This window comes from Hypanus sabinus, chromosome 4 (genome assembly GCF_030144855.1).
Source record: "Hypanus sabinus isolate sHypSab1 chromosome 4, sHypSab1.hap1, whole genome shotgun sequence".
NCBI classification, from domain to species: domain Eukaryota; kingdom Metazoa; phylum Chordata; class Chondrichthyes; order Myliobatiformes; family Dasyatidae; genus Hypanus; species Hypanus sabinus.
The window spans coordinates 118,471,332-118,492,289 of NC_082709.1; the positions used below are offsets into that span (position 1 = coordinate 118,471,332).

The following is a 20,958-nucleotide window of genomic DNA, read 5'->3' on the forward strand; positions in this document are numbered from 1 at the left end:
TCAGCGTCCTAGAAGTTTTGTCATGCTTGGTGGCAGCACCAACCGATATTATCTGAAATACCTTGGCCCTCAGATCTTTCATGTCATCCTGCAGAACCCCTGCTTGTGTGGCATCAGGGGTCGCTTCAGTAAAAGAGGCTACTACGGAGGACTTTGCCCTACTGGCAGAGGCCTGCCGCTCTTCCATCACGTTTTCCTCCTCTTTAACTTCTATGAGTAACTCGGTTAAAGATGGAGGAGGGCACATCATGCAGGTCATTCAAATATGTAAAGCAATTGTGTCATGCGACAACATGCCCTTCACAACTTGCTCCATCCTCAAGCAATTTCTCTCGAACATTTGAATGTCCCCTTTGTGGCACAGTGTAGCAGTTTCTCCAGCCTGTAAACGTAGGCAGACAATTTCTCTCTTTCCTCCTGAAATGTGTGCCTATACGTCATCCTAAGATCGGCTGCACTTCCAGCAGTGCCAGAATCATCTTCCAGAGCTCGCATGGAATTAGCTGACATGGTGATGGATTTTCTGCCTTGAGGAAACTCACTCTATCATCTGCAGGGCCCTTTAATTTCTCTATCAATCTTAGTTGGTTCATATTATTTGAGCACTGCCATTCATCCAGTAACTGAGATGTCTGCTCAGCCCGAGCCTCATATTCTTCTTCCCCATCAGGTTTGGGCTTAACCCCAGAGAACACTTCCAGCCTATGACAACCTTGGCTCTGCAGATATACTTCTGCATTTATCAACCAGCGATGCAAACGCCAAAATGAGCTCAGAATTTAAATCAACCGCGGAAGGACTCATTAGATTTTGCATATCAGAAAACTCCTTCCCTTCACTTTGCAGAAACAAGAGCATCTTGTCTTTAAAGTCTCCTCCCTCAGATATGGAAAAGTTGTCTCCCAATTTTTCACCCTCGCCTACACACTGCTCTTCTCTAAAAGTATGGATGGCCAATTGTCCCACCTCTCCAGGTGCCCTAATTGTACCAGGCAGATCCACACCTGTCACGTCCTTGCCAGTCTAGACTAACACAACATCCTTACCAGCCAATTAACCAAAACACCATTCAACAAAGGTTACGTCCCTAATACTTTAATGGTACATAAAGTCTTAATCAACTATTCATCTGGGCTATAGATATCCAAGCCACTCAGAACACAAGCGTTATTGTGGATAATTTGTTTGAATTGCACCAAAGCTTAATCTCTGTGGTGTCCATAATCAAGTATCTGTTCTGGACATTGGTTTAAACATAGGCTTAAGCACACAAATCAATTAATCAGTTCTTGCAGCAAGTACACAGGGAATCAAATCCCGGACGAGCCCCCACAATGAAATCCTTTTTACTGGGCGTCTCTAGGGACACGGCTCTTTAGTTCCTCTCTAACAGCCCCTGGACTCAACGGTGGGAAAACCACCTTCTTCAAACTCCCTACGTTTAGGGTCAGTATGTCTTGGGTCCGACCCAAACCAGGAAGCTGGGATGCCTTGACCACCTGAATCCTAGCCTGTGCAACTATTGTGTAAAAACTGTCCCCATGCAAGTAGCCATTGGCAAGAAATAACAGATTGTACACTGACAAGAGAAAATCTGCAGAGGCTGAAAATCTGAGCAACACACACAAAATGGCCAGGCAGCATCTAGGAAAAGAGTCCAGTTGATATTTTGGGCCAAAACCCTTCGGCAGGACCCTGCATACAATTGTAAATAAAGTATAATTACAAATTACAGTAGGAAAAAGAAAAAAAAGACTTCATTACAGTTAACTCTATCCAAATGTGCACATATGTTGGAGCTCACCTCAAAGTTGTCTTTAACTCACATGTTGGACCCACCGTCTGCTTGAAAGCACACTCCACCATCCGAATGTCTCACAAAATCCAACTCGAGCAAATGGGTTCCCCCATGGGATATTGGTTCTTCTTCCTTGAAGCCATTCATTTGCACAAAGCACCTCGTGCAAAAGGGATGGCATTCTCAGCCATTTTCCTTCCTGTCTTCTCCCATCTCCCCCCAAAAAGACATCAACCCATCCAATGTCCATCACAAAAATCTCTCCCCCCCCCCCCCCCACCCAGTGTTCTCCAGAACCTTCTCCCAATTCCACCATCCTGATTGGCTGACACAACATTCCCAAGTTGAACAACATAGCCCCTTATCTTTAGCTCAAACCCAAACATGCTAAAAGCAGAACAGACTGCAGTATAAATCTTAACCAGGGTGTTATATTAAGATGGTCAACAAATAATTGTTTAATTCCTCTGCCATAATCTATACCGCAATATTATTTTTATCTCAATCTGTAATGGATCCTGTGTTATTCATTTACTTTTTACATGTCTATAGAAACATTTTTCTATAATCTGTTTTATTATGTCTTTTCAAGCAATTCTTGTATTCAACTACCCCTTTGCTTATCAATTCTTTGCACTTGTTTGCTGAATTCAGAAATTTCTTCAATTTCTATATTTTTTGCCATTTTCTTTGAGCTAACACTATCTTTAACTCCACTGGGTAGCTGCAGCTGTTGAATACATGATCTATACATGAATTCTTTAAATATTAGTCATTGCTTGCTAACTGGCATACCTTTTAATGTCTTTTCTCAATCTACCATCAACTCAGCTAAATTTGCTTCTCTCAGATTAACAACCCACGGTTCAGTTGAGATGTTCTATGGTGATAGGTCTGCATCTCTACGTAGTCAAGGTAAAAATCTCCACCTATCCTATTGCTATGGATTTGATAACCACTAAATTACTGATTCAAATGGAATTCATTGAATTGTACAACTGAGAAAATGAGCAAGCTTCTTCTTGATGATAATTGAGATCTGAAAGCGCAGACATGCTCTCTGTCTCATTTACTGGTTAGCGCACAATAGCTTATGCTATAAGGAAAAACATTTTGGCTGGATTACAGTAATGCAAATATTGGGAAATGGAACTATTTAGAATTACCAAGAGTAGATTCAGTTTAAAAATGGAAACAATTTACAATAGGAATGGAACAATTAAATGATTTCAGAATAAGAATAATAAAAAAAATGATTGAACCATCAGTGTCCTGCTGAAGGGTTTTGGCACAAAACTTTGATGTTTACTCTTTTTCTGGACACTGACTGTCCTGCTGATCTTCTCAAGCATTTTGTGTGTGTTGCTTTGGATTTTTAGCATCTACAGACTTTCTCATTTTTGTGAACCATTATAGTCTACTGTAGAAAATATCTAGTTCAGTAAAATAACACTAAACCACAACAGAAAATTAAAACAATCAGGTGTACCTATTAATTATCAGCAGAAGCTACCAACTGTTTAAAAATTTCAGGAACCATAATTTGTAAAATGATAACTTGCTGTGAAATTTTTCAATGAGATCTTTTGCATGTTCTCAAGAGGGCAGGTGTGTTTTGTTTCAACATTTTATTCCATGTCCAGCAGCAGAGCACACCCTCACATTGTGATTATACATCATCTTGGAACACCTGCTCAAACATCTGAGGAGGAACAGAGCTCAGGCTCCTCATGACTCAAAGGTGGGTGAGCAGCCCACTGAGAAATTTCTGACAGTTTAGTGTCTACTGTTTACACCTGTTAACAGAGGGGTAATATTTCAGCTTAATTATTGACTCACGTGGTGCAACATAATATCATTTCAATTAAGATAAATGTCAGCCATAAAGGATGATTAGAGATGTGCTTCAAGCTTTGTAATGTTCTTGGTTTTGTTCCAGGATTTCTGGATGATTGACAGGCGAAACAATGGAGGAGGCAGGTGCTGCTGTGGTGATTTAGACATGCTCATGTCTGTGGATGCTGTAAGAGAAAGACTACTCAGAGTACAAAATGCAAGAGGTGGATTCTATAACGCACAATCCCCCAGGCACTATGCACTGCAAAACACTGCAGTGGCCATCTTTCCGGTAAATTTGCAGATTTGTCAATTTCTATGATTTTAATATTCAACCAGCTTACACTGCTTAAATCCTATTAATTGATTTATAAGTTATGCCTTCTAGCATGCCTGGAAAGTGAATATAAAATGGAGTTGACATTCAGTTCCATGCCAGGTAGGTAGGGCACTCACTATGCTTTATCCAAAGCTCTGCATATATGCTTGAACTTTGCCCACACCATGCTCTACCCACTGAGAAATTACTCTTAACCTCACCTTGGCTTTCCAACCACAATGCTGCAGCCAGAATTGCATTGATTTGAATTGACTTTATTACTTGCATCCTTCATATACATGAGGAGTAAAAATCTTTATGTTACTTCTCCGTCTAAATGTGCAGTGTGCAATTTATGTGCATGATGCATTTATTTTCTGTGGTAGGCTCCTGTTTGGAAATTCTATGTGGATCCTTTGCAGAAAGACTCGTGCATAAACTGGTCTCACCTGCTGGGGAGTTCGTCTGGGGTTGCTCTTTCGCCACGTCCTGGCTGTGGCCAGGATTCTGGGTGACTCTCCACATTCACATCCCATCAACATCCTGCCCTCCACAGTCTGCAAAGAATCTGAGCTGACAGCTGCAAACTTCCATCTTGCTGATGAATGGGCATCTGATTGATAAATCCATAGTGCTATAAGACATTGGAGCAGAATTAGGCCACTCAAGTCTGCTCTGCCATTCCATTATGGCTGATCCATTTTCCCTGTCAACCTCATTCACCTGCCCTCTCCCCATAACCTTTGAAGCCCTGGGTAATGATGGGGTACTTGCTTTACAAACAGAGGCAGTGTGTAGTGAGACTCCTAGCAAGGAGAGACTGATGATAAGGCAAAATTGCAGTTAACAGGTTGAGTTAAAATGTAAAAGGTGGACAAAATTGAAAAAGGTGAATACAGGACAGAAGGTGTTATATTTCAATGTGCATAGTATATGGAATAAGTAGATGAACTTGAAGCACGGTCACCGATTTGCATGTATGATGTACACATCTCTATATCATGGCTGAAAGAAGATTATAGCTGGGAGCTTAATGTTCATCTATGTTATTGGTGCTAATATGCACCACAACTTCTGGCTGCTCATCCTCCCTCTTGTGAATCTTGTACAGCCTCTCTGAGACATCATGGACCCCAGCACCAATCTGGCTTCTCTTTCATGGCCACAGAACCTGTTCTCCAGCCCTATCAGTATTTCTCTTCCTGACTTTACCCTTCATTGCTAAGCCTCAGAGCCAGTCACAATGCCAGTGTCTTGGCTGTTGCTGTACCCTGATAGGCCATTCATCCCCACAACAGTTTTCAAGGGGGGTATACATGTTGCCGAAGGGAATGGCCTCAGGAGAACCTTGCACTTACTGCTTACTCCTCTTTCTTCTCCTGGTGGTTAACAATCTACTACCTGGAGCCTGTGACCAACTCAATAAACATTTCATCCGTGAGGTTTTCAGCCTCCCAGATGGTCCTGAGTACACTCAGCTCCTTCACCTTGCCAGTCAGGAACTGAAGTTGGGTGCACTTCCTGCAGATGTAGTCTTCAAAGAGACTGAAAGATACCCTGAGGAGGATTTCACTGCATGAACTACAACCCTGACTACACTTGTTATACCTCTAACTTCTCCAGCTTAATTTCTAGCCTGTGCCTAGATAAGTGTGCATGAACACAAGAGATCCAGCAGAACTTGGGAGGTGATAAATAAAGCATCTGCTGATCACAAAGCAGCAGAGAAATTCATTGATGAGTTTGCGAAGATCAACACTGATGAAAATCTAACACCAGAACAAGTCTACAACGCTGATTGTTTTCAGACCTTACAGAAATCCCAAAGAAAAGTAAAATACAAATACAGTGTCCTGTGACCTTTTTATGGCATCATAGGTGGAGCTTGAAAGCCTGCCATCGCTGGTTGTTGTTCAACAGCTGATTCAGGTTTTCTCCCAATGCTGCCCTGCTGCTCTTGTTACCCCGTACATGTTATATTTTCATTATATTAATGGTATGTAATCAAGGACTTATGTACTAAAGTGTAGGACAAAGACTGCTTACCAGTCATAGATAAATTCAGAGACAGAAATGATGGTGATCCCAATCTAACTCATTATATATTCCAAAATCAGGAAAAAAATCTAAAATCTAAAACGCTTCCAGCCCAAGCACTTCGAATAAGAGGTACTCAACCTTTGTTAGTTTATCATTGTCACATGTACCAAGATACAGTGAAAAGCTTGTCTTGCATACTGTTCATACAGATCAAATCATTACGCAGTACATGGTACTGTGAGGTAGTACATGGTAAAAGAATAATAATGCAGAATAAAGTGTAAAAGCTACCACATAAGTGCAGTGTAGGTTAACGATGAAGTTCAAGATCATAATGAGACAGATTGTAAAGCCAGGAGTCCATCTTATAGTACAAGAGCTTTATTTAAGAGACTGACAACAGTGGGACAGAAGCCGTCCCTGAGCCTGGTGGTACATGCTTTCAGGTTTTTGTATGTTCTGCCCGATGGGAGAGCGGAGAAGAGGGAATGTACAAGATGGCTGGTGTCTTTGATTAAGCTGGCTGCTTGATTGAATCAGTGGGAAGTATAGACAGAGTGCATAAAGGGGAGGTTGGTTTCTGTGATGTGCCAAACTGTGTCTGTAACTCAGCAGTTGCTTGTGGTCACATACAGAACGGTTGCATACTGTGACAGAACAGGTTGGCAATGCTAATTCTCCCGCTAACCTCGCTCCTTTGCCTGGTTAGTCATTCCTCCTCGTTCTGTTTCTGGTCCAGTTTCCCCAGTAGTTCACACACTTTGCCTCCTATTCTGCAGTTCTTGGGAGTTTACCAATTACACACCCCAACAATAAAACAGTTGCTAGCTTGGCTAATCAAAACAATCCTTTCAGTTAACTTGCTCTACGGGCTTATAATTCAGAATTTATTTTCACCTTTTCCACTCACACTGTTACATTGGTTTGCAGACAGCAGAATGGTCCCAAAAGAACCAAGGGACGCTAAGGGGTGTCGTAAAATAATGCCTGGTTAGAGGTGGGCAGGTACACTACAGCCTACACTGGCAACACAACTGGGGGGGGGGAGGTGTTATTCTTTTATATTCATCTGAGCCTATGGACAATGATCTATGAGTTTAACTAAGGCATTTGTTGTGGAATAAACTGTAGGATATTAGAACCCCTTTTCAAAATATCCCAATTGTGCATCTGAAATTATTATTATGGTCTGGTCACATGATTCCATCCCTGCTCTGATCAACAGTAGAATTTCCTGGTCCTTCTAGGTCAGGTGGAGGCAGTTTTAAACCTTCAGTCTGGCTTTGCTAGAGAGGTGTGGATGATGGATTTGACTGTAGGTGAATATCATATTGGAAAGCTAAAGGCAAGGTGTATCGTGAATGAAAGCCTATGTAAATTTGTAAATTTTTGTACGTACATGTTTGTTTTCATTTGTCTATTTGTAAATACTTTTCTTCTTCACAACTTTTGGGCAGCTTTCAACTGGTGGCCTTCAGGCACGTTTGCCCACATCTGAGAATGAGGTGCGACACATACCAAGCTATTATGCATCCAAACAAAATGTTTTTGTTAATAAAAACCGTTAAGTGTAAATGGGAATGGACCAATTTTTTTAGTTACCTGAAGAAGAAGAGGCATTGGTGAGTTTTCTTGGCTGTGTCATCAACATGGTCGGACCTGAACAGGCTATTGCCGATGTTCACACCAGCAATTTGAAGCTCTCCAGCTCAACATCATTGATATGGATGGGAGCATGTGCACTGCCTCTGCCCACCACCTTTGAAGTCAATGACTAACTCTTGTTTTGTTTACTTTGAGAGAAATGTTGTTGTCATGACACCATGTCATTAAGCTCCCTACCTCCTTCATGTGCTCTGACTCATTGTTATTTAAGATGCTGCCCACTACAGAGTTATCATCTGCAAAACTGTAGCTGGAGTTGGAGCATATCTGCCCATGCAGTCATAAGAGTACAGAAAGTAGAGTAGGGGGCTGAGAACACAATCTAATGGAGCACTAGTGTTCAGAATAATCATGGCACAGGTTTGTTCTTGTTTTTGCTGATTGTGGTCAGTTGGTCTGAAAGTCAACGATGCAATTGTAGAGTTCGGCATTTACTCCAAGGTTCCAGAGTTTGATGATGAGTTTGCTGGGAATAATAGAACTGAAAGCAGAACTGTGGTCAATAAAAAGCATTCCATAGTGAAAGCCTGCTGGAGGTGAAGGGTGTTAAACGTATATTGGTTAACATTGTCAACAACTAAAACATGCCAAGGCAGATAACATTTCTTTATGTGTCAAAAGCACAGTGTCCTGAAATGTGGGGGACATTTTAACCTCCACAATCATGTCCCGTTTTGCTAACTTCCATTACTTTTCATTCCTGAGCTATCAGTATACAAGATAAATCCAGATGCATCTGATTAGGTAGCAGACACTTGATTTCTGTTATTAAACCCTGATATCTACACAAACAGATAGGTAAATACAGACGTATTTTACATGAACCTGGTCACAAATAACACAAACTAATGCTCTGATTTCAAGAAGTATATATATATATAACCAAATTGAGGTTCTTGCAATTATTGACAAATCTGAACCTGTTAACTTTTACCATTACACACCTCCTTTTTCCATATGTGATTAAATATGTGAATATAGCAATATAATTTCTTGCTCAGTTGATTATCTTCTTGCTTTTGTTTGGCAAATCACAATTATTCAGCCATATAATGCACACAAGATAAGCTGATGATTAGTAATTGTCTTGCCTCTGAGGGAACCGCTGGCAACCTTACACTTTTTTTTACACAGACTTCTCTGAGAGGGAATGCGTTACTTGTGAATTTGTCTACTAATCAGTGCATTGAACCAAGGCCCTATTATCATTCATAGGTGAGTTCAAACTGTTACTACGACAGGAGCTTGACAGACAGAAATGCTGGGAATACTCAATAGGCCAGACTGCGTCAATGGGAAGAGAGACAGAGTGAATGTTTTAGGTGAAGAGCATAGACTATAAGACCATAAGACGAAGGAGCAGAATTAGGCCATTTGGCACATCAAGCCTGCTCCGCGAGTTCATCATGGCTGATTTATTACTCCTTTCAACCTTATCCTCCTGCTTTCTCCCTATAACCTTTGACACCCTGACTACTCAAGAACCTATCAACCTGTGCTTTAAATAACCTGGCTTCATTGTGTCTGGCAATGAATTCCACAAATTGAACACCATCTGGCTGAGAAATTTCTCTTCATCTTTGTTCTAAAGAGACAGATGTTCCTCTATTTTGAAGCTGTACCTTCCGGTCCTAGACTCCCCCAATATAGGAATCATCTTCTCCACATCCACCCTATCTAGGCCTTTCAAAATGAGATCCCACCTCATTTTTATAAACGCTGGAGAGTACAGGCGCAGAACCATTAAGCTTTCCACCAGATTAACCCTTTTACTCCTGGAGTCATTCTTGTGAGGCTCCTGTGTCTCTCGTCCAATGCCAGCACATCTTTCCTTCGATAAGGGGCCCAAAACTGCTCACAATATTCCGTCTGGTCTGGTCAAAGCCTTATAAAGCCTCAGCATTATATCCTTACTCTTATATTCCCAGTCCTCTTGAAATGAAAGCTAATATTTCATTTGCATTCTTTTACCACCAATTCAATCTGATTTTTGAATTTGCTCCCCATTTAGAAAATAGTCTATGCCTTTATTCCTTCTACCAAGGTGCATGACCATATACTTCCCTTGACTATATTCCACATGCCACCTCGTTGCCCATTCTCCCTGTAACGTTCTCCTTCGGGTGTAACGAACGCCGAATTTAACGTCCGGATAAACCACAGCCAATGCAAACCAGATCGCAGTAAGATTAACCATTTACTGTTCACTCTTCACATTAACATATGGTGAAAACTGTTGATAAAACAATACAAGATTGATACAGTATTTGTTCCTTCCTTAATATCACATTTCAAGTGTAAATACTTGCAAAGGTGACTATAACTACATTACACTAAGGTGCAGTATACAGGGAGAGTTTACCTGCTCCATTGACTACTTTAAATACACTTCCATGCAAACTATCCGCGACTCTTTAACTAACGAAAGCATAAACATTATCTACCGTCGTTACTTCTAACAGGATCGGCATTAACATCTTAGTTCAATATATCGATTATCTATTAACTTACAGCGTTGCTCTCACTGTGATTTCTCATGCCTGTAAAACTGCTTCTGCTCAGGTGAGCCTCGTGGAAAGCCCCCACCCTCGCGCTAATTTCAAACCGGTGTTTTCCCACAAGACGCGGCGAAACCGGATGTGACGTCATCGCATGCCGATATATTTTACATGCAATGAATACACTTTAAACACTTCTAATTCTAACTAGAAAATACTATTGAATGAATTACTAAGCGAAAATATTATAAACTAAATAACTGTCGTAAAGACAGCACACTCCCCGCTTGACCTTCGTAAGGTCACAATGAGCAGAGTACAAACTTAGTCTCTTAATCAGTCATTGGGTAGAAGTAGAATAACTTCTGTAACTGGCCCTTGGTAAATTTTCACATCGCCTTGGTCGGTAGTCTTCAATTTGATCTTCCTGACATGTCCATCCCCGCTAGGGAATGTAGCAGTGATTCTGGCCGTTGGCCAGATTCCTGTGGGGTCCTGTCCACTTTTGTCTCTGTTGCAACAAAGGTAGATATTTTTGTCTCCAGCGAGGCCAGAACTGATTTGCCAGAGCCTGGACTTGTCTCCATTGCTTTGTGTACAAATCCTTGTCTGAGAAGTCTCCTGGTGGAGGAGGTGCTCCTGCCTTCTGCGTAAGGAGCGTTGATGGCGAAAGTATAAAGGGGTTTTCTGGGTCAGAAGACACAGGTAGGAATGATTGTGCGTTTATAATGGCTGTGACCTGTGCCATTAGGGTGCACAGTACCTCGTGGGCCAATCGGGTGTGTTGCTGCATCTCAGGTTTCCTTTTCCGGGTTTTCCGTAAGGACGTGAACCGTTTGACTGCCTGCTCTTTGTTATCTGGTGAGCGCTGGCGTGGTTCTCTGATAGGCAATGGGGCAACCCCATTATTTGCTTCATCTCTGAAGACCTTGGTGTCTTTGATTTTTAAAGAAATGGTATCTTGAGCTGATTGTGCAAGTTTGTTTCCGTGCTCAGTTTGAACGAAAACTGACTGACCTAGCGTCTCATCGGTTGCTTTACACTTGGTAATGTCTTGTTGTGCTTCTTTAGGGTACACCTCAGTGAGGCAGATCTCGGAACAAGAACAGCTTGACTGAGTTTGACCACAAACTTCTGTACAGTTCGAGCTGACAATTGTTGTCCTGGAGTGAACCTCTCCCTCCCCGCCGTCCTGTTGTGGGGGTGAAGGAGCGTTGTCGGTTCTTTCATTCTTGACTTCATCACGGAGCCGTGAGGGTAAATTTCCTTCCTCGTATGGATGTGATGCAATCGTGACTCTCTGAGGTTCCTCGTAGCTGGGGAAGTTATCGAATAGGTATGGAGAGGGGAGACGAGCCTGCCTGTCTGTTTGATATTGTACATAGTCGCTCGTGCGTTCCAGTCTGGTCCTTTCTAAAGTAGATCTTACTTCGGTCAGATCACGTGACCCTTCAGCTTCTTCTATGTACTTTGCTTCCGCCATGGCAGCTTCTCCTTCTCTTTCTAGCTGCAGCACTTGCAACTCTGTCGATATTTTTGCCATTTCCAACTGGATTTCGGCTTCTCGGGCGGCCGCTTCGGCTTCTCTGGCAGCCGCTTCGGCTTCTCTGGCAGCCTTTTCTTTCTGGATTTCGGCTTCTCGGGCGGCCTGTTTCATTTTCAAAACTGCTTCTTGTTTGGCGTAATGCAGTCGCACCTTGGCGGCTTCTGCCTTGGCTCTTGCCTGGGTGGACTTACTTGATGTCGTTCTACTGCCCTTGTCGCTGGGCGCCATCGACTTGATCCCGGATCGAGCTGACATTGCAGCACTTGAAACACCTGATAATGCCGCTTTTTCACTGTAACGTTCTCCTTCGGGTGTAACGAACGCCGAATTTAACGTCCGGATAAACCACAGCCAATGCAAACCAGATCGCAGTAAGATTAACCATTTACTGTTCACTCTTCACATTAACATATGGTGAAAACTGTTGATAAAACAATACAAGATTGATACAGTATTTGTTCCTTCCTTAATATCACATTTCAAGTGTAAATACTTGCAAAGGTGACTATAACTACATTACACTAAGGTGCAGTATACAGGGAGAGTTTACCTGCTCCATTGACTACTTTAAATACACTTCCATGCAAACTATCCGCGACTCTTTAACTAACGAAAGCATAAACATTATCTACCGTCGTTACTTCTAACAGGATCGGCATTAACATCTTAGTTCAATATATCGATTATCTATTAACTTACAGCGTTGCTCTCACTGTGATTTCTCATGCCTGCAAAACAACTTCTGCTCAGGTGAGCCTCGTGGAAAGCCCCCACCCTCGCGCTAATTTCAAACCGGTGTTTTCCCACAAGACGCGGTGAAACCGGATGTGACGTCATCGCATGCCGATATATTTTACATGCAATGAATACACTTTAAACACTTCTAATTCTAACTAGAAAATACTATTGAATGAATTACTAAGCGAAAATATTATAAACTAAATAACTGTCGCAAAGACAGCACACTCCCTATCTGGTTAAGTTCTTCTGCAGACTCCCTGCTTTCTCAACACTATTTTCCCCTCCACCTATTTTTGTATCATCCACAAAATTAGACACAAACCATCAATTCCATCATGCAAATCATTGACATATAACATGAAAAGAAACAGCCTTAATACCAAGGGTATTAAGTACGAAGGGTCTCGATCCGAAACATTGACTGCTTCTTTCAACGGATGCCGCCCGACCTGCTGAGTTCATCCAGCTGTTTTGTAGGCCTTAATACCAATCCCTGCAGAACACCATTAGTCTCTGGCAGCCAACCAGAATCATTTATTTTATTCCCACTCTGTCTCCTGCCTGTCAACCAATCTTTTATCGGTGCTAGTATTTTTCCTGTCATACCATGGGCTCTTCTCGAATCAGACACATGTGCAGCAACTTGTCAAGGCCTGAAAATCCACATAAGCAATATCCACAGACTCTCCTTTTCTATCCTGCCTGTTATTTCCTCAAAGGAATCCAACAGATTTGTCAGACAAGATTTCCTCTTGAGTAAACCAGTCTGACTTCAGTCTATTTTCACATAGAACCATAGAAAACCTACAGCACAATACAGGCCCTTTGCCCATAATGCTGTGCCGAACATATACTTACTTTAGAAATTACCTAGGGTTACCCATAGCCCTCTACTTTTCTAAGCTCCATGTACCCATCAAGGGGTTTCTTAAATAGCACGCTGGCCTTCAATTCGACATTCTAATCTATAGATGATTTTAATAGCATCAGCTTTATGCCTTATCATGCCATGTGCAATTGACATCTCCAACTCAGAAGTTAAACCAGGCTTTTCTGACTTTATATAGTCTGTGTGCAAGGATTTCAAAAGCCTTCACGTACTCCTTTGACAAGGAAAGGTTTACAAAGGAAATCTCACCATTTAAGTTCACTATAAAATCAAATTCTAATTTTGTATTGTTTCATATATTTTCTGAATTTATTGACTGACAATATATTCAGGACAATAAGGTTGTAAAAGCTTCACAGCCTATCAGTAACAGCCGATCAAGCAGAATCAGCTAATGCTTCTTACACTGAGTTGGTTCAATTGCTAAGCTAAATGGCTGTTCTGGTACTTCTTATTGAGGAATATCATTACAGGTAATAAAGGACAGGAAGTGCTAAGTATGAAATAGCAAATCCATTTGAAGAATAGCTAAGTCTGGATTCATAAGGAAGAAGAATATTTTATTGGTATTGTACTTCCCAAAACATCCCAAAATCCAGGTAATCTTTTTGCAGGGAATTGACAAATGGCCAACTTGAGCATGGCAAAATACTCCAAAACGGTAATGCACTCTTTTCAGTAACATTGAAATGGGTCATAGAAACATAGAAAACCTACAGCACAATACAGACCCTTCGGCCCACAATGCTGTGCTGAACATGTACTTACTTAGAAATTACCCAAGGTTACCCATATCCCTCATTTTTCTAAGCTCCAGGTACCTATCCAGGAGTCTCTTAAAAGACCCTATTGTATCCACCTCTACCACTGTCGCTGGCAACACATTCCATGCATTCACTACTCTCTGCATAGAACACTTACCCTTGACATCACCTCTGTACCAATTTCCAACCACCTTAAAACTGTGCCTTCTCATGTTACTCATTTCAGCCCTGGGGTAAAAGCTTCTGACTATCCACACAATCAACACCTCTCTCTCATCATCTTATACACCTCTATCAGGTCACCTCTCTTCCTCTGTCACTCCAAGGAGAAAAGGCCGAGTTCACTCAACCTATTCTCATATGGCATGCTCTCCAATCCAGGCAACATCCTAGTAAATCTCCTCTGCACCCATTCTATAGTTTCCACATCCTTCCTGTAGTGAGGCAACCGGAATTGAGCACAGTACTCCAAGTGGGTCTGACCAGGGTTCTATATAGCTTTAGCATTACCTCTCAGCTCTTAAACACAATCCCCCAGCCAATTGCACCGTATGCCTTCTTAACCACGGAGTCAACCTGCGCAGCAGCTTTGAGTGTCTTATGGACTTGGACCCCAAGATCCTGCTGATCCTCTACACTGCCAAGAGTCTTACTATTTATAGTATATTCTGCCATCATATTTGACCTACCAGAATGAACCACTTCACATTTATGTGGGTTGAACTCCATCTGCCACTTCTCAGTCCAGTTTTGCATCCTATCACTGTCCTGCTGTAACCTCTGACATTGCTCCACACTATCCACAACACACCCAACCTTTGTGTCATCAGCAAATTTACTAACCCATCCCTCTATTTCCTCATCCAGGTCAATTATAAAACTCATGAAGAGAAGGGGTCCCAGAACAAATCCCCAAGGTAGATCACTGGTCACCAACCTCCATGCAGAATATGACCCATCTACAACCACTCTTTGCTTTCTGTGGGCAGGCCAATTCTGGATCCACAAAGTAATATCCCCTTAGATCCCATGCCTCCTTACTTTCTCAATAAGCCTTGCATGGGGTACCCTATCAAGTGCCTTGCTGAAATCCATTTACACTAAATCTACCGCTCTATCTTCATCAACGTGTTTAATCACATCCTCAAAAAATTCAATCTCGCTCATAAGGCACAACCTGCTTTTGTCAAAGCCGTGCTAACTATTCCTAATCATACTATGCTTCTCCAAATGTTCATAATTCCTGCTTCCCATGATCTTTTTCATCAACTTAGCAACCAACCACTTTTTTATCATGCTCAACTACCCTGAATATTCATCCTTAATAATGGATTCCCAAACACTGAGGTAAGTCTATAATTTCTTTTCTTTTGCCTTTTTCCCTTCTTAAAGAGTGGAGTAACATTTACAATTTTCCAGAACCATTCCTGATTCTTGAAAAATCATTATTAGTGCCTGCACAATCACTTCTTTCAGATCCCTAGGGGTGTAGTCCATTTGGTTCAGGTGACTTTTCTACCCTCAGACCTTGTAGCTTCACAAGCACCTTCTCCATAGTAGTAGAAACTACGCTCACTTCTGCTCCATGATACTCTCAAATTTCTGGCATACAACTGAAGTCTTCCACAGTTTATCTGCCATTTCTTTGTCCCCATTATGATCTCTGAAGTGTCAATTTCCAGCAGTCCGATATCCAAATTTGCCTTTCTTTTACTCTTTATCTATCTGAAAAATCTTTTAGTATCTTCTTTAATAATATTGTTTAGCTTACCTTCATATTTAATCTCTCCATATGGCTTTTTAGTTGCTTGCTGTTGGTTTTTAAAGCTTTCTCATCCTCTAAATTCCCACTCACTTTTTGCTATATTATGTACACTCTCTTCTTTTTTCATCTTTGACCTCCCTTGTCAGTCACAGTTGCCTGATCCTCCCTTTGGAATACCTTTTCATCTTCGGATTTATCTACCCTGCACCTTCTGAATTGACACAGATCAGCCACTGCTGTTCTGCCGTCTTCCCTGACAGTGTCCCCTTCCAAAAAACTTTGGTCAGCTCCTCTTTCCGAACTCTATAATTTCCTTTTTAATCCACTATAATATCGATACACCTACTTTCCCTTCTCCCTCTCAAACTGCAGGGTAAATTCTATCATAGTGATTACTGCCTCCTAAAGATACGTTTACCTTAAACTCCTTAATATAATCTGGTTCAGTTCACTACACCAAATCCAGAATTGCATTTCCCCTAATGGGCTCAATCACAAGCTGCTCTAAAAAGCTATCTCATTCTACAAATTCCCTCTCTTGGGATCCAGCAACAACTTGATTTTCCCAATCTACCTGAATATTAAAATCCCCCATGACTATCATAACATTGCACTTATTACATGCCTTTTCTATCTCTGTATTGGTTTACATCCCACATCCTGACTACTGTTCAGAGGGCTGTATATAACTCCCATCATGGTATTTTTAGTCTTGCAGTGTTTTAACTCTTCACCAAAGAATTCTACAACTTCCGACCCAACGTCCCCTCTTTCTGTGGATTTGAATTTATGTATTTTTACCAATAGAGGCACACTGAACCCTCTGCCTACCAGCCTGTTCTTTCAATACAATGTGTACCCTTGGATGTTATGCTTCCAACTATGATCTTTTAGCCATGCCTCAGTGATGTCCACAACGTCATACCTGCCCATCTGTAACTGCTACAAGATCATCTCCCTTATTCCGTATATTGTGTGCATTCAAATATAACACTCATCAGAACATTTCTTGAGCAATATTTGTCCATCGATTCCTACAGCCCTGGAACAGGCTACATGTTTACTTCTTCCCTGCTTTTGTAGGCGCTTGCTCTGCGTCATTATGCAGCCAGACTTCCTAACTTATCTTTCAAAAGTACCAGCAATGGTTGCAACATATTCATTGACATCCTGAGCTGAAGAAATGCAATATTTCAATGCAAATCCTTGAAGCAATATCTTATGATTAGACACTTCCTCCTTCATGTAAAGATCAAAGATATTGCTAAATAATCTGTCAGATGGTCAAATCACTGACAATTTAATGTAGTAAAACAGATTTTTTAAATGAGATTCATAAAAGTGTTCAGATACAGCTTAATTCAGAAACAATTCTCTGAACTAACGGTTTTGGTAAAGATGTTGGAGGTGATAGAATTTATTTACAGCTACAAGGCTTACTTCATCGAAGACTATCATCAGATAAAAATGTCACCATCGGATTACTGATGTTTTATTACCACTGACTATTTATTATAACACCTGTGTGGCTCTTTCCTGAATTTCCTCATCTGAAGCATTCAATTCTATCAGTGCACGGTCACATTTTATAACTGTTTGAATTATCATCAGTTTGCACTGTCTTGGATAGATTTGGATTTCCACTTCTTTCCCACACTGGCACTTAAAATCACCATTAATTCTACTGCAGCAATAAAATGACCAAGTGTAGCAACTAACTTATCAAAGATCTTTCAAGTTTTATTGGGGATGTGAAGCAGGAGAAGGCCCGTCTAATGTCCGTCATTTCAGTTTGCTGGCTTCCTTGCAGGATGTCACAATTTTCACATTTATTGCCTGTTCCTAAATTCCACTCAACTGAATAGTCAAACACATGTAAGACAAATAGGCTAAGGATTGCAGATTTCCTGCCCTGAAGGAATTTGGGTATTTAGAACACTTCACTGGTTTCATGCTTACAGTTATTATTTTTTTTGTAACTTGAATTTAAATTCTGCATCCAGCATTGAGGTGGGAGTGAAGATTTCAACTAATGCTTCCAAATACCAGCCTCCTCCCCAATACTAGTGCAATAATGTCACCATATGATGCACCATCAATAACTCTCGGAGACGTGAGACGAGATATAGGCTTTTAGATAGATAGATAGATAGATACTTTATTCATCCCCAAGGGGAAAGTCAACATTTTTCCAGTGTCCCATACACTTATTGTAGCAAAACTAATTACATACAGTATTTAACTCAGTATAAATATGATATGCATCTAAAATCACCCTCCCAAAAAGCATTAATAAATAGCTTTTAAAAAGTTCTTAAAAGTTTACTAAAGTGCATTGAGTGGTAATTTAAGCTCAGTCCTAACCCCGGCACTTTAACATGTCTTGCCCCTGGTGGTTGAATTGTAGAGCCGAATGGCGTTGAGGAGTAATGATCTCTTCATCCTGTCTGAGGAGCATTGCATTGACAGCAACCTGCCACTGAAGCTGCTTCTCTGTCTCTGGATGGTGCAGTGCAGAGGATGTTCAGGGTTTTCCATGATTGACCGTAGCCTACTCAGCGCCCTCCGCTCTGCCACTGATGTCATACTCTCCAGTTCTGTGCCCACGACAGAGCCCGCCTTCCTTACCAGCTTATTAAGACTTTTATTCACTGGAAGAGAGCAGTCAACAGCAAGAGATCCCCATACGACATCCTGGAGACTGAGGAAGGAGCCATGCCTCCAATCGCTTTATACAGGGGTCTGTGGGAGGAGCCACAGGAGCAGTCAGCAGGGGGGCGTGTCCAGACAGGTATATGTAGTTCACCACACCATAGTACCACACACCCATTTTAAGCATAATCATGCAATTCACTTAACTGCCCTCTCTTTGTGCTGAAAGCTTTAGTAATCTCATCAGCACGGAAAATTCGAAAGATTTGTCGTCTTTTAATGAAGGAAGTTTCTCCCATAATTGAGGTTACAAACTGATGCTTTCAATAATTTTTTTGCCCAACTACCTACTGAACAGAAGTATAGTAGTAATTATTATATGGAAGACTGAATGATTTAATGAACCAGAAACAACTGAATAATTGCAACTAGCAACATCATTTGTCACACTAAATTTAGAACAGGTCTTGTACTTGTCTGCCAACAACAGCATTGATCTTAATTGTAAAACAAAATCAAATATCAGGTGTGGAAGTTGAGATGATTAGTGAGTAAGTGTGGATGATACAATGGAAGGATTAATATATTGCAATGAACTCTGTGCTGTCATTGCATCACCAATTGACAATTGAGGTTCCACTGGTTCATGAGGTGCTCCAAAGAAGGAAACTCATTTTTCGTTAGCTATCTGAACATACCAAGACTTTTGACATTTATCTGTCCTCTGAAGTGGATACCTGGGTTTGAATGGGAAATCCTAGCCTCTGTACCACCAATAGATCTGTTTCTTTAAATAAGTGACCACTGTCATTACTACCTAGTAAATGTCTGCATTTACCTCAGGTGCTCAGGGATAATTACTTTTATTAAAGCCAACGTTTAAAATTAAGCTTTCTTTTAAGACTTCAATACCAGTATCAGAAACAGATGGGTGCTTTATTGAATGAGTTAACATGCTTTACTCTTAACATGAATTCTTAATCTGTGTATTTAGATTACTCATAGAATATGCATAACAGGTTGCTGACTAATGGAAGTGATTGATATCTCATTGGCAAACTATCTCAATTGCCATGCTGATGTTTATACACCTTCCCTACTGTGGGCTGCTTTGAAATTAACACAGATTGATATACTGAAATCAGCACATTCTCAGTCTGGGTAGTCTTCATTCTATCCTTGCATTCCTTTAGTGTTTGGGTAGGATAGATACAAGTGTTATCAAATAATATTGTAGTACATGGTTCTCGTGGAAAAGGCTGAAACTTGTCCATAAGCAAGAGATTGGACTGAGTAGAAATGAAATGGCTGTTGTACATTCAGAAAACAACTCCTTTTGAGCTAGGGACAAAATCAGATGCACATCAGCTCTGGCAGAGTTTGAAGGCCATTACTTCCTATAAGGTGAAGCCCAACATTATGAATAGCTGGGATATTTCACCTCCAGATGAGCCAGTCCTCATCAGAGGTCTCCTCCTCCTGAAGTTAATAATCAGTTCCTCAGTCTTGCTCACACTGAGTAAGAGGTTGTTGTGATGACATCACCCAACCAAATTTTCAATCTCCCTGCTCAATAATGATTCATCACCATCTTTGATTTGGCCTATGACAGTGGTGTTGTCAGCAGACAATGAGGCTTCGTAGCTGTGCTTAGTCACACAGTCATAAGTGCAAAGCAAATAAAGCAGGAGGCTAAGCACACAGCCTTGTCTGCACCTGTGCTGATGGAGATTGTAGAGGAGATGTCGGTGCCAATCTGAACTGACTGGGGTCTGCAAGTGAAGGATCCAATTGCACAAGGAGTTATAGAAGCCAAGATCTTGAGGATGGTTTTGAATGCTGAGCTTTAGTTGATAAAGAGCATCCTGAAGTATGCTTCTTCACTCTTCAGACATTCCAGGGTTGAGTGAAGAGCCAATAAAATGGCATCTGCTATGGACCTATTGTGCTGGTAGATAAATAGGAGTGGATCCAAATCACTTTGTAGGCAGGAGTTGATATGTTTCATAACAAATCTTTCACAACATTTTGTTGCTATGGACGATAGTCACTGAGGCATGTTACCACGTTCTTCTTAGGCGCCAGTATAACTGAAGACTGCTTGAAGCAGATGGGTACCTCAGATCACCAAAGCAAGTGGTTAAAGATCTCAGTGAACACTCCAGCCAGTTGATCAGCACAACTGTTTAGATATATGGCCAGGTACCCCGTCTTGGCTGGATGCTTTTTGTGGGTTCACCCCCCTGATAGCTGCTTGCACATCAGCCTCAGAGACTAAAATTGCAGGATTATTGGGGGCTGAGGCAGTTCGTGATGGTTCCTCCATGCTTTGTCAATCAAAGAAGCATAGAAGACATTGAGCTCACCTGGAAGTGAAACCCTATTGATGCCTTTGTCTCTTGATTTTACTATGAGAGGTAATCATATTCAAATCCTGCCACAAAT

General features: G+C 41.2%; 1 long non-coding RNA gene across 1 annotated transcript in view; it reads left to right on the top strand.

Moving 5' to 3' along the window:
• The first annotated feature begins 7,465 nt into the window (after positions 1 to 7,465).
• The window catches only part of LOC132392334 (uncharacterized), a 51,495-nt gene continuing 38,002 nt past the window's right edge, over positions 7,466 to 20,958 (top strand). The window contains exons 1-2 of the long non-coding RNA XR_009511497.1: positions 7,466 to 7,498; positions 8,793 to 8,873. This is a non-coding gene — a long non-coding RNA (uncharacterized LOC132392334). The remainder of the gene's footprint in view (positions 7,499 to 8,792; positions 8,874 to 20,958) is intronic.